Source organism: Podarcis gaigeae (assembly GCF_964106915.1).
Source record: "Podarcis gaigeae genome assembly, chromosome: 1".
In the NCBI taxonomy this organism is placed as follows: domain Eukaryota; kingdom Metazoa; phylum Chordata; class Lepidosauria; order Squamata; family Lacertidae; genus Podarcis; species Podarcis gaigeae.
The window spans coordinates 114,539,230-114,553,392 of NC_139678.1; the positions used below are offsets into that span (position 1 = coordinate 114,539,230).

Below are 14,163 nucleotides of genomic sequence, written 5' to 3' on the forward strand. Positions count from 1 at the left end.
GTTTGTAACCCGAAGCGTCTGTAACCGGAAGTACCTTTTGTTTCTCCTTTTGAGACGTGCTCTTTTGATGGCACAGGTGTAGTGAATCCCACAGAATGCAGGGGATCAGAGGCCTTTTGCTTTGACAACTTGAATGCTCTTTCAAATATCTTTGTATCCTGTTATTTCAGATAAATCCTTTTCCTAGGCAAGCTATTCCAGTTCTTCCAGTCCTGTTCTTCATTGTTTTTCTCTGAAATCCTTGGAAAAAAAGCAGTTAGTCTTGAACACATAGTAATACCCCCCGTGAGGTAAACACACGCTTCAAACAGTGTTGCACATGCTACTTCACTTGAGAGCCAGTTATTGATTTTCAGCCCAGCATTACAATTTCCCTTTCTCCATTCTTCATACATCCTTGACGGCATCTGCCTGCCACATTGATGGATAACATTAAGCTCAAGGCTCTGTGAAGCGCATGGTGCACCAGCATAATGCCGCACAAGGCATAATAAGTAAGGAGAAGGATGATTGATTATTTAATTTCTATACCGCTTAATATATTTTTTTAAATCTCTAAATGCACAGAAAACTGAAGCAACAACAGACAACTTAAATAAAAATATTACAAACATGTGGTTACATATTAATAAGTTACATTAATACAAAGTTTTATCTATCTCAATACCAATTCATTTTCCTTCTAACAAACACCATCAGTCTCAGTTTTTCCACCTAGGATCCCACAAACTCTCTGCTCACCTGCAAAATTCTCACAACAAGAAGAGTTCCTGGAAAGAGCAGATGTCACCCTAGTTTCTCACTCTAGACTTGTTTTTTTATGGCAGGCCCAAGGTGGATGGTACTTTCTCAGGCTGCCCACAGCTGTGTCCCATTCAGACGCACTCTCTACACCTAGTTCCAGGTACAACAGGTTTGTTGAGTTTCCCACGGGGTCCAAAGGATGGGGAAAGGACCTACAACTCTCCACCCCCTGTCCTTTCCTCTTCCTCCAGCTGGTTTCTCTTGGGTGACAAGAAAAAGCATGTGAAGATCCAGTGTTGAGAGCAGAAGCTGCCACAGCAGAGCAAACTTTATTAGCTGTATAAATTACGTTGTTTCTCCTCTCGGTTATCATTTACAACTTCTTTAAAGAAGCACAAGGTGGATGAAGAGTGGCGAACAAACAAGGTGTTTGTTTTTGATGGCATAACTCTGAATACTTACTCTGCAAGATCCTGGGTCCAATTTGCCAGGCACATTTTGTACCTGGCTATCGGTCATGTGCAACCAAGTGAAGATGCCGAGGTGCCATGATAGCAGCTGACGTCTCTACCATCTGGAGGTGCGTGCCTGGGGATCCTTGGCTCTTGACCGTTTTCACACACATCCCGTAGAATTCTACCAGTTATCTTTTATCTTCACAATCGGAATGACTTTCAAGGAACCAAAAAGTGGTATTGAAAAACATGACTTGAAGCATCTGGCCCCAAAAATAGCAGCTAGGCATTTTGTTTTGGTGACTTTAACCCTGTTTAAGGAGCCATTTGGCACCTAGCTTTTTATATCTTAGTTTCTAACTCTGCCTGGGTCTGAGTTTCTCTTTATTTTGGTGAAATTGTTTCTATAAATTTTACTCCATTTATTTCCATTTATTATTTATTATGCTAATTTTAATGGACTATAGCCAGTGCTAGGCCTATTGAGAGTAGACCAATTGAAACTGTTAGACATGACTTACTTCAAGGTAAAGGTACCCCTGACAGTTAGGTCCAGTCACGGATGACTCTGGGGTTGCACACTCATCTCGCTGTGTAGGCCGAGGGAGCCAGCGTTTGTTCGCAGACAGCTTCCAGGTCATGTGATCAGCATGACTAAGCCGCTTCTGGCGGACCAGAGCAGCGCATGGAAACGCTGTTTACCTTTCCGCCGGTGTGGTACCTATTTATCTACTTGCACTTGACATGCTTTCGAACTGCTAGGTGCGCAGGAGAATGACTTGCTTGAGGACATTTAATCCAATGGAACTTCTCTTGAGTAGAACCTAATTGGATACAACCCCCACTCGTGACACACACAACGAAACCTGCCAACAGCAACCTACCAATCACAAGAATACTGCAATACCCTTGGCTGTGTGAACCCAGCAAATGCTCCCTTCACTGGCATGTATCACAAATCTCCTTTTTATCACAAATACACAGCCTGCAAAAAGCAAACAAGCAGGATACAAAGGGGGTTTGCTCTTCCCTCTTGCTGTTTTCTTGTTATTTTTTGTATACGGTCACTGTTTAAAATACAATAGAAAACATTGTTGACAAATGTAAAAGTCTGGCAAAGCACCCAGCCAGTTTTGCAGCTTAGCTAGGCAGACGTGAATAAAAAATTCCTGGAGGAAAGCTTTACTTCCTGGTAGGAGAATAATGCCTTTGTGAGAGGTATGAGTTTTCGGCCAAGGAGAAGTTGAAATAGAAGCCGCGAATGCTACCCTTTATGTTAAGAAGCAAGGCTGGGAACCTCCCCAATAGCTCATTTGGGTGTGGGGGGTGGGTGGGAGGGAGAGGCACTGATACACAAAATTGCCAAAAGAGATTAAACCCCTGCCTGGTTTTCTGGGGAGGGAAGAGGAGTTGATGCAAAACCCATACTTTGCTTACCCAACTAGCAACAATATTTTGACTCCTTTTTTAGAAGCCCCAATTGATTTGAAAGATGTATAATGAAGGCGTCAGCCAAACCTCCCCAGGGAGAACGTTCCACAAATAGGGAGCCACTGCAGAAAAGGCCTGTTTCTGTGTTTCCACCTTCCAGGCCTCTTGTGGAGGAGGCACACAATAGAAGGGTCTCAGATGATGATCTCATGGTCCGGGTTAAGTCCATCTGAAGAGAGGCGCTCCTTGAGGTATTGTGTTCCTGAGCCTTTTAAGGCTTCATAAGTCAAAAACAGCACTTTGAACTGGGCCCAGGAACTAATTGGCAGCCAGTGCTTTGGGGCCAGGATTGGTGCTCAAACCGTCTTGCCCTGGTGAGCAACCTGACAGCTGAATTCTGCAGCAGCTGAAGTTTCCGAACCATCTTCAACACCAGTTTTTCTGTTTTCTGGAGCAGAAATGGCGTGATTCAGACAAATCAATAATAACTTCATTCGTGCCTCAAAATTGTTCATTTGTTTTTTGTTGTTGGCAAGGTCTTGAATTCTACTTCACTCCATGTGTAAACTTAAAAAAATAAATAAATTGTAAGTGATAATTAAAGGTTGGCTTTCTATTAGTTAAAAAGCAGGTTTTCAGTCAACCTCCAATTATATTATTGTCTATATCAGAAGTGTGACAATTTCATATTATTTAAACAAGAGAAACAATTGCTTATATAAATTGTGTGTAAAGGATAAAAGGGCTGTGTGATCCTGAACAAATATAAGTGAGCAACAAATGTTCCCTATCGGTTAAATGTTATTGTTCACAATATGCTACTTAAAAATTAATAGCAGTTGTGGGGATTTTTTTACAGTGCTTTTAATGGTGAACATAGGTGACTGGTCAGCCTTGAAGTGAAAATGTTTTTGTGAGTGATCTTTTAGAACAACAAATGTGAGAGAAAGGGATATTTGGGCCTATTTACATTGCAGGAGAGAATAGTCACATTGAAACTAGAAATTCAGATTCTCAAGAAGGAGGGTGCTTCTTTTGTAAAGACATTGCTTTAAATAAGTAAATGCTAGTCATTTACTTTTTAAAAAATATATGTCTTGGAACAGAGACATAATAAGGCAAAGTATTTGTATTTAAGATTCAATTTTTCACAGAATATTGGGTGTATTTGTCGCTGTTCGCTCTCCCACCCCTGGCAGCCATCTGCTTTCGTTCCTTGGAACCTGGACTCATTGAAATCAATGAAAGGCTTTACTATTGATTCACTTTGAATTGGATTGTGTCCCTGGTGACATATGAGTGACTTGAAATTCCACTGATGTAAAGGCGTGTAGAAAACACTCAGTGCTTAGTCAAAGCAAGGTCCTGAACTGTGCCTATAACTGCAGAAAATCAATTATTTTGTGCCACTATAGAGAACACTTGATTCTAGATCACCAAAGTGTTAATTTATAAAAAGACAGCAGAGCTCGGAACTTCCTGGAAGCAACATACTGTATTTTGGCTCAGAACTAACCGTAGGTATACATAGCCCTGTAAAATAAGTTAGAACCCTACCTACCAATAATTTGGCAGAGAGAGGGGAAATCCAGCTCCCAGATAGTTGATGACATTACTGCATTTTATTTTACAGAGCTTCAGACACACAGTCTGAGCTGCTGGATTAGACTGGAAGACGGCACTTACAGCACAGTTTGCCTATACCAATTTGGGACATGCACATGCAGACTAGCACCATTAGCTGAACTTGGGCACATGTCTTAGAACAGTCACTCACTATTTCCAGGCATTTGGTGCATATTGATAGTTAAAAGGTAAAGGTAAAGGTACCCCTGCCCGTACGGGCCAGTCTTGACAGACTCTGGAGTTGTGCGCCCATCTCACTTAAGAGGCCAGGGGCCAGCGCTGTCCGGAGACACTTCCGGGTCACGTGGCCAGCGTGACAAAGCTGCATCTGGCGAGCCAGAGCCGCACACGGAAACGCCGTTTACCTTCCCGCTGGTAAGCGGTCCCTATTTATCTACTTGCACCCGGAGGTGCTTTCGAACTGCTAGGTTGGCAGGCGCTGGGACCGAGCAGCGGGAGCGCACCCCGCCGCAGGGATTCGAACCGCCGACCTTTCGATCGGCAAGTCCTAGGTGCTGAGGCTTTAACCCACAGCGCCACCTGCGTCCCGATATTGATAGTTACTAAGGGCCAAACTACACATTTAGTATCAAAATGTGTAGCAAAACTCCCTCCTCACATAGTTTTTCTTCCTGGAGAAGTTCCTTTAGTGGGGTGTAATTGCTAGTGGAAAGGCAAAGGGGGAAGAAGTGCTTATTTGTGAGTGTGAGTGTGTGTGTGTGCACACCTACCTTTTCTTTCCAGATTGCATTGCCCTTATTTATTTATTTTTTAAAAAAATATTTACAGTGGTACCTCAGGTTAAGAACTGAATTCGTTCTGGAGGTCCGTTCTTAACTTGAAACTGTTCTTAACCTGAGATACCACTTTAGCTAATGGGACCTCCTGCTGCTGCATGATTTCTGTTCTCATCCTGAAGCAAAGATCTTAACCCAAGGTACTATTTCTGGGTTAGCAGAGTCTGTAACCTATAGCGTCTGTAACTCGAGTTACCACTGTATTTATTTTCATTACAGAATTAACACACACACAAACATACACACACACAATGTCTATCATGGCTATGTGGTTAACAATACCATACAGAAGTATATTGGGATATAATACCCATTAACTAAATTGCACCCACTTAATTGATTTTCCGCTAATGGGACCTTGCAACATTTGCCTTTGAACGTGTCTGGCATGAAGTCCTATTTCAACAGCTTCCAGCATTCTGTACCCAAACCCCCCCTCCTTCCCAGGGCTGGCTGACGGTAGTCTAGCTTCAACTGGGTTAGATTTGGCCCTGAGGTCTGCTAGTTGCTGATGCTTACTAAAAGCGACAGCAATTTATCTAGTTTGAGTGAAACTGTATTATATATAATTAGTTTGGCTGCACATAGCCCAGGCAATGGATACGGCTCTGCTGCTTTTTATCACCATTCTGGCAGCTGTACTCTGTGATAAGACTGGCCATTAAACATCAGTCACTTGAATAAACATCTCTTTTAAAGCCAGGTGAAAGACACACACGGTTGGACCTGATCGCTGCCTTTAATTTGCTGCTGCTGCTGTTATAATTTTGTTATTTTATTAAATTTATAACCTGTCTTTCACTAGTAGGTTCCAGGACGGGTTATAGCAATTTCAAATTCGTAAATTAAGAACAATTGAAACCATTTACAGTCACAGGAGTGTGGTGAATCCCCAAAACACACAGAGATGAGTGTTCAGCATAATAGCAAAGATGCAAGACACATATCTGTGGGAAAGAATGCCCTTTCTGAACTTCAGAGGGTGGCAGAACTTCCAAGAGCCCCCCATCTCCCGATCTTAATACCTGCGGGAGTCTATAGAGAAGGAGGCAGTCTTTCAGATATTTGGGACCTAGGTCATTTAAATGGTATTGTGAGCACCTTGAATTGGACCCGGAAACAAACTGGCAGCCAATGTAGCTGTTTTTGAACAAAGCGTTTAGAATACCTTGGCAAAGCAAGGTTTTATAAGCAAACCCCAGCATGTAATCTAGCTTCTGCATTTTGCTTCTGTGTTGTCTTCTCAAGGACAGCCCCGCATAAGAGTACATTGCAAAGAGCAAATCTGGAAGTTACTAGAGCATGGAGTACCAGGGCCAAGTTGTCCTTGTCTCAAAGTGGCCGCAATGAGTGAACCAGGCAGAACTTGTAATAGGCACTCCTTGCCACCAAGGCCATCTGGGCCTTAAGTGACAATGTTAGCTCAGTATAGTGGCAGTCCAAGATGGTGTCAACAAGCTACAGGTGCAAGATCCCATTCCTCACATAACAATCCCTCTGCTAGCAGAAAACTAGCATATCAGAGAGCCAAGCAACCTTTCTTAATAATGGGCTTGTTTTGGACCTGAACCAAAATGGCTGCCCCAGTTTGCCACCACTGCCTAAAGGTGACAAATTAGCCTTCAGTTTTGTGTTATTTCTGGAAGGATGTTGGGGGTCTTGGTGCTTTGTCCATTGGGTGGGAGTGCTTACCAGAGCGACACCGGCGGCTTTTACCCACTCTTCATTTGTAAACTTTGGTGGGCTGCTGTTGTTGTTTTTTATCTTGGACATTTAATTACATTTCAAAGTGACCTGCCCGATTCACAGTTGTCTCAATCTGGAATGGGATCTTAACAAAGGGTGAAGTCACTGGGTGTTTCAATCCACGGTGGATTAAACTTTTAAAAAGATGTTGCCTGTGAGTTGAGTGGTTTCTGGGAGCTTCTGTTTCTCTTCCTGCACCCCTTTCTACCTTTAAAGCTAAATCTGTGGTGTTTTGGAGTTCATACAACTATGACTTTTAATTTTAAACGCAGGAAAGTGTGAGGGTGGGGAGAGGAAAGGAAGAGCCTGCCATCATTGCCGCTCACACAGGAAGTGGCTTAAATTTATTTATTTATTTATTTATTTATTTATTTATTTATTTATTTATTTAATGCTGCTGCTCTGACATGTGCCTCCCGCCCACACCTGATGAACCAGTTCTTCCCACACTCCAACCAAAATGGTGCAACTGTTCTGGGGCCTTTGAAACTGCACTCTGCTTGGGAATAAACCCCAAACTAGGCTAAACAAACCCAGCCATAGCTCATTTTTTACTTGTATGGATTTGATTTTTTAAAAATAAGTGGGGGTAATGTTAAAATGGCAGCCTCTCCACCTCCAGCCCATAGTGGTGCAGGTTACTTAATTGTTTTGGGAGTCTACTGTCTCATTCTGCTGCATGTGAACCAGGGCAAAGTTTTTGCCTAGGGCTGGAGTGAAGTTGACAGTGTGCTGTCAAATTCCCGCTCCTAATTTGCCCTTTTAATTGGGTGCTCCTTGATTATGAGTCCAACAGCATTAAAGGAAGTCATGGACAGACGGGAAATGTATTTTATTGCACAGGGTAATGATTCGTTATTAGCAGGCTAAGTACTGGGCTTCTTCCAGTATGAAAGAGCTGTTAAAAGCGGGTCCTGGGAGGCAAGGGCAGCGTACGAGAAAGATGTGAAGATGTGCTTTATCCAGCAGCTCTTAATAAGCAGATAACAGCTGACAGTGCTGGATCAATTCCAGCACTGTCCAGTTGCTCTCCAAGCACAGAGTGGCAGGTATTTTGGAGACCAGACATCACAGACACATTGGCAAATGTGAAAAACAAACGAGCAGGATTGATTTAAAAACTATTTAAACACAGGGTTCATTGCAGTAGATATATTTATAGAGAAAGAAATGTGGTGGTGATATATGTCTGCTCAGAAGTATATCTCATGGTGTAACTCCCATGTAAGTGTATATTGGACTGCAAATTTAATCATATATAGGCAACCCCCCGTTTATGCTCGTTCGATATGTGCACGACTCTGGCTATGTGCATTGCACCAATCTGGAAGTGACCCAGAAAGGTCATAATAACGTCTTGCAGGCTTTTTCAATGGGTTTCAATTATACGCAATTTCATCGATGCGGTTGGTACCTCAGAAGGTAAACGGGGGGATGCCTGTAATACAAATTTTCATTCCTCAATACAAATTGCATTATTATTTTGTGTAATTTATATATTCTTGTCTGAATTCTCCAGGTACGCATGCATTCAAAGCTGATATTTTTTTTTCTGTTTTTCCCCCTCATTACAATGGTACGTCTGGTTACAAACACTTTGGGTTACAAACTCCGCTAACCCGGAAGTAGTACCTCAGGTTAAGAACTTTGACCCAGGATAATAACAGAAATCACGCGCCGGCAGCAGGAGGCCCCATTAGCTAAAGTGGTACCTCAGGTTAAGAATGGCATGAGGTTAAGAACGGACCTCTGGAAGGAATTAAGTTCGTAACCCGAGGTACCACTGTATAAGTAAACAGGGGTCCATTTATTTCTCTTTCAGGTCATATTACTTCTAATTTACTGCCCTAAACAAATATGCCTACCCCATCTCATGACTTAATTTAACAGTTGAGATTGGTACGGAGTTTATGTGGCAGAGAGCAGTCTAGAACCAGGGGCATAAGAGGATGCTGGAGAGGAGGGAGACCAAGAGGCAGAGATGAATCAAGCTGGAGAAGAAGCCAGGCTGTCTTCCTCTCCTGCTGCGACCAGCTCCCCTCACCACTAGACTCCCAGAACCTGAAGAGGTATGAAGAGGGAGGAGCAAAGGCAGGTAAGACAACGGAGCCTCAGATTGCTTGGAAAGGACCTGAGGGAGGAGGAGACTTAGGTAGCTGTGGGAAGGCAGCGACCTTCAGCCCCTCCCAACTGCCTCATAGGGGCAAGATCTACTGGGAAGAGTTGCTATGCTCCCTTGGCCTGGCCTCTTAAGCTTTCTTTTTCTTTGAATAAAGCGTTAACTTCACTGACACCATGTGTGTTAATTGCTGACTTGCTCCTGGCCCTTTAAAAACCAACCAACCCGAAATTAATGGCTCATTCCCTCCCTCCCATTGTAGCCACTGGCCCTTGCCCTCATATATACAATTCCAGGAATGTCATACAAGCATTAGAGTAATTGATGCTCACCTTAAAGGGAAAGAATACCAACACATGGTGGAAGCCATAATGTCTCTAGTTCCTTGCCTCCTATATTTAGAAGGTAAAGGTAAAGGGACCCCTGACAATTAAGTTCAGTCGCGAACGACTCTGGGGTTGTGGTGCTCATCTCGTTTTACAGGCCAAGGGAGCCAGCATTTGTCCGCTTCTGCAGACAGTTTTTCCGGGTCATGTGGCCAGCATGAGTAATCTGCCTCTGGCAAAACCTGAGCAGCGCATGGAAACGCCATTTACCTTCCTGCCGGAGCGGTACCTATTTATCTACTTGCACTTTTGACGTGCTTTCGTACTGCTAGGTTGGCAGGAGCAGGGACCAAACGACAGGAGCTAACCCCATTGCAGGGATTCGAACTGATGACCTTTCGATTGGCAAGGCCAAGTGGCACAGTGGTTTAACCCACAGGGCCACCCGCATCCCACCCTATATTTAGAAGCTACTATACTACAATTTCCTCCCAAACCTAAGAATATAAGAATATACTTAATACAGAGTCAGACCGAACTCAGTACTGTCTGCCCAGACTAGCAGTGGTTCTCCAAGATTTCAGACCAGAGTCTCTCCCAGCCCTGCGTTGGGGATGCTGAATGTAGAACATGAGATATTCTGCATGCAAAGCAGATGCTTTGCCACTGAATTTCAGCCTTTTGTCTTTTGTTACACTCTCGGCTAGAATGCACCTTAACTAGAAGGAGGGAGGAAACAGCAGCTTGTAGCCAGGTTTTAAATTGGCAGATGTTAGCATTTGGCACCTGAACTTCATGTATTGGGAAATCAATGTCCAGTTCTATGCACACTTACTAGGGAGTAAATCCCATTGAAGTAAGCGGGACTTGGCTTTGCAGTCAGAATATTTAAAATATTTCATTAAATATAAAATAAATTTCATATGTTTCAGCTATCCCAGTTTACCAATACAATCTGAAATTCTGGAGGAAAGCGCTGCCTTTGCATGTTGTCACAACCAGGAGTCTCTTTAACCCATACCTAGAGATGCTGTGGATTGAACTTGATACCTTTTGAATTGAAGGTATGAGCTACTGCCTTATTGCCTGGTCACACCATTGCTAAAAATACATAGCATATCTGAAAATGGAAGATGATAGTGTGAGTTTCTAGATTCACTGTTATTCTTCAAGATTGTTTTCTACCCATGGCATCAAGAATGTTAAATCTCCCAAGTAGAGGATGCATTTAAATGCTTGTGTGTGAACCCTAAAGCCCATTCAGTTCACAGACTGGCATTTCATATGCTGGCAAGACTCATTTTGAACTGCTGGTAATATATTCTAGGTCAGTCAAGTCGTTAGTCAAAAGAACAAGCACTCCTGTGGCTTTTTAAAACAAATTGCAAAGCAAGCAAAAACAACAAGCGAAGTACTGTAGAGCCTTCCACTATATATGCTGCAATGTGTGTGGAGAGGAGTTGTTGTTGAAAGGCGAGTGGTCAGTGGCCTGTCCCTACTTCCGTCTGTAAAATATGGGTGTGTATGAAATCAGTACCCTTCAACAGAGAGCCTGAGAGCATGTTGTCAGCCTCTGTGGCATTATAACTTCTGTTCCTCCGCCATCTTAGGGTGCTTTCCAATAGGCAGCTCCTGCAACCAACCCAAATTAATTACCCTTCTAATTTAGGCTGCGAGTGGAATTGCAAATTGGCTTTCTACACTACCAGGGGTCATGCGCTTTTTGTATGGCTGTGTACAGGTTACTATTTTCTCTGGCTCCAGTACACTTCCATTACTGGTGTTTGAAACCATCTAACCATGGCATTAGCCACAACCGATATCTATCCTGTAGTTCCCCAAGAAATGCTTGCATCTGGTTTGAAAGTGTAAGGCACATTCACCTGTAGTTGAGCTGAGAGGTGTACATATGAGATAGCTGTTGCACATGCCCGGATAACTTCATGAACATGTGTTGGTGGGGTTGCAGGTGTGGCGAAACCAAACAGATAATGTACACTGGGTCAAAACATCCCTGTCCCTTCCCTGGTGTGTACAGCAACGTGCAAATGTGAGTTGAAACATAGTGGAGAGAAGCGATCTTGCTGTGCTTTAAGCTGCTAATGTTTGTTCTGTGCCTATGTTTTTCCACACTACTGGGTGTGACTTAGCCATGTGATTAGGGAAAGGACAATTTGCCTGACTAGCTTTTTTTTATTATACAGTGGTACCTCAGGTTACATACGCTTCAGGTTACATACGCTTCAGGTTACACACTCCGCTAACCCAGAAATAGTGCTTCAGGTTAAGAACTTTGCTTCAGGATGAGAACAGAAATCGTGCTCCTGCGGTGCGGCGGCAGCAGGAGGCCCCATTAGCTAAAGTGGTGCTTCAGGTTAAGAACAGTTTCAGGTTAAGAATGAACCTCCAGAACGAATTAAGTACTTAACCCGAGGTACCACTGTATTAAGAAACCTGGACCATTTATAAAAAAAGATCAGTTATTTAAGTTTTTCTAAATTCTTTATTTAAGTACTATTTCCAAATTGATTTCAAGATTTATAAAGGTGTTTTTAAAAGTTAAAAATGTATTAGAGCAAATTGGAAGAAGCTAAAATAGCAATTGGAAGGACAGTAGGGAAATAGTGCTATAGCACTCTTTCAGTTTATTTTAATTTAAACAGTAGCAAAAAAAAAAAAAAGGATTTCAGTGACTGTTTTTATTTTTTTTAAAGAAATCCACAATGTTAAAAAACGCAATTGTGTCCACAGAAAAAATAATAGCGAAAGAGTGGGCATAGTTTTACCTGCTAGTATCTCACTGCACATGTTAAACTGCAATTCTAGGGAAAGAAAACAACAATTTACGTTGCAGTAATGTATATTGGTATATGCACCTTTATATTGATTAATGCATTTTTCTCATTTTGCAGACTTTGTTTCCACTCCACCCTCAATAATTTAAAAATCTATATATAGACACCCAGCTCTGCAGTCTGGAAGTATTCTTCCATTCACATGGCACAGGCTGACTGTGCACTACCCCCTTTCTTGTTGCCTGTCTTTATTAAGGTCTTTGCTTTGATGTAGACTGCTTAGGTTCCTATTTCTTCCTTCAGTGGTACAATATTAAGCAGCAGCAGGATCTCACTTATCTGTGTTTGTGGAGTTAGCTTTATACACTGCTAGTTTAACTTCTCATCCCCATCACTGGACCCAGAAGAATCACCTTCTGGTTCTGAAGATGGGAGCTAGGGGTAAGGGTCTCTGCAGGGCCTGCCCACCCATGAGGCAAGGTGAGGTGAGTGCCTCAGACGGCATGATCCATAGGGACAGCAGATGTGGCCTCCAATGACTGCATCACCTGATAGCATCACCTCCTCAGCAGCCCTCTCCTAATGCCACCTCTGCAATGGCCTTTCGTCAGATAACAAGGACTCCTGGTCTCCTCCCACTCTTGTTCCCGATATAGATCTTTATTCCCCTCCTCTTCCCTGGACGGATGCCATTTTATGGTTCACCTCAGGTGCCAAAAAGTTTTGGGCCGGCCCTGGGTCCCTTTTTCTGGAAACTCGACTAGACCAGCCCACCATTCCCATTGTTTAATATTGGATGAGGAGTCCATTTTTGTATCTAGTGTCGGTGCTGCAGTCTCTCACTCCGGGATGCCAAAATTTTCACATTTCCTTAATGGATGCCTTGGGTTGTTTCCCAGCATATGTCACTGGTTTCCATACGGAGATAGATAGAAAATAGTAAACGGTGGTAAATACAGTGGATTCAGCAAAGGATTGAGTTGAGAGGAGAAATAATGTAGGGAAACATTTATGTGTGTTATATGCCAAGATATGCTTTGGATGAAAATATTGTGTAAGTAACTCTGAGTATATAAATATAACAACAACAACAACTTCCAAATAAATACATTTTTGTTACATTTTCTTTTCTTTATAGCAATAGCATGAAAAGAAATACGAACAGTGAAACCTAACCATACAAAAAAACAGAGGATTGCCTTATACTTAAAACATAAAAAAAAGCATCCCATATAAAGCATATTAATATGTGTATCCCTGGAAAACCACATTTTGAGTCCAATACCCAGAAGCCAAATAGGAGATGTTTGGCTATTGCTTATTGTTGAAATATATCACACTATATATGCCCACATGATTGATGAGGAAGTTAACCAGAACCACCTGCAGTTGTTCCAGAGGCAGTGTTATTTCTCCAATCAAACCTGGGTCCCGAATGCCTCCGTTACCATACATTTCAGCTCCTGAACGCCAAAACCCCAGAAGTGTGTGTTCTGGTTTTCAAACGTTTTTCGGAAGCTGAATGTCTGACACGGCTTCTGTTTGAGTGCAAGAAGCTCCTGCAGCCAACCGGAAGCCACGCCTCGGTTGTTGAACATTTCGGAAGCCAAACAGGCTTCCAGAACGGATTAAGTTCGACAACCGAGGTTTGTCTGTACTTGCTTTAACTGAACTTGTGAGCTTCTCAGCTAGAGCTATTCCCCATACCCTCTGATAATAAAGATCTCTGAAGTTATACAAGCCAAAAAGTGCTTTGAACTGAATTTGTAATTGACACTCTCAAAGCTATATGAGTGAAAAGCTGTTCCATCATTGAAACTGACTATAGTTTTGTGCTTTATACTGAAAGACATAGAATGTAAACACAGTGATGTAGATAAAGTGCACAGCATTCCACACAGAAATCATGCTTCTTCAGATGATAGTGGTTCAGAGATAAGGTGCAAGCCTCAGGGGTAATCTCCTCCAATTCCTTAACCTCCCAGCTCTCACATATTCCCCCCAATCCCTTCTGTTGCTTGCTGTAATCAAAGTTTTCTGGGATGCCCATATTGGTTGATGGGTAGCTCTAACCATCATTGCCCCAAACCATGCTTGTTTCAGTTATTACAAAACCCCATACTG

General features: G+C 42.6%; 1 protein-coding gene across 6 annotated transcripts in view; it reads left to right on the forward strand.

Annotated features, from left to right (window-relative positions):
• The window catches only part of PDE11A (phosphodiesterase 11A), a 154,768-nt gene that overhangs the window by 7,062 nt on the left and 133,543 nt on the right, over positions 1 to 14,163 (forward strand). The gene's annotated exons all lie outside the window — the stretch shown is intronic.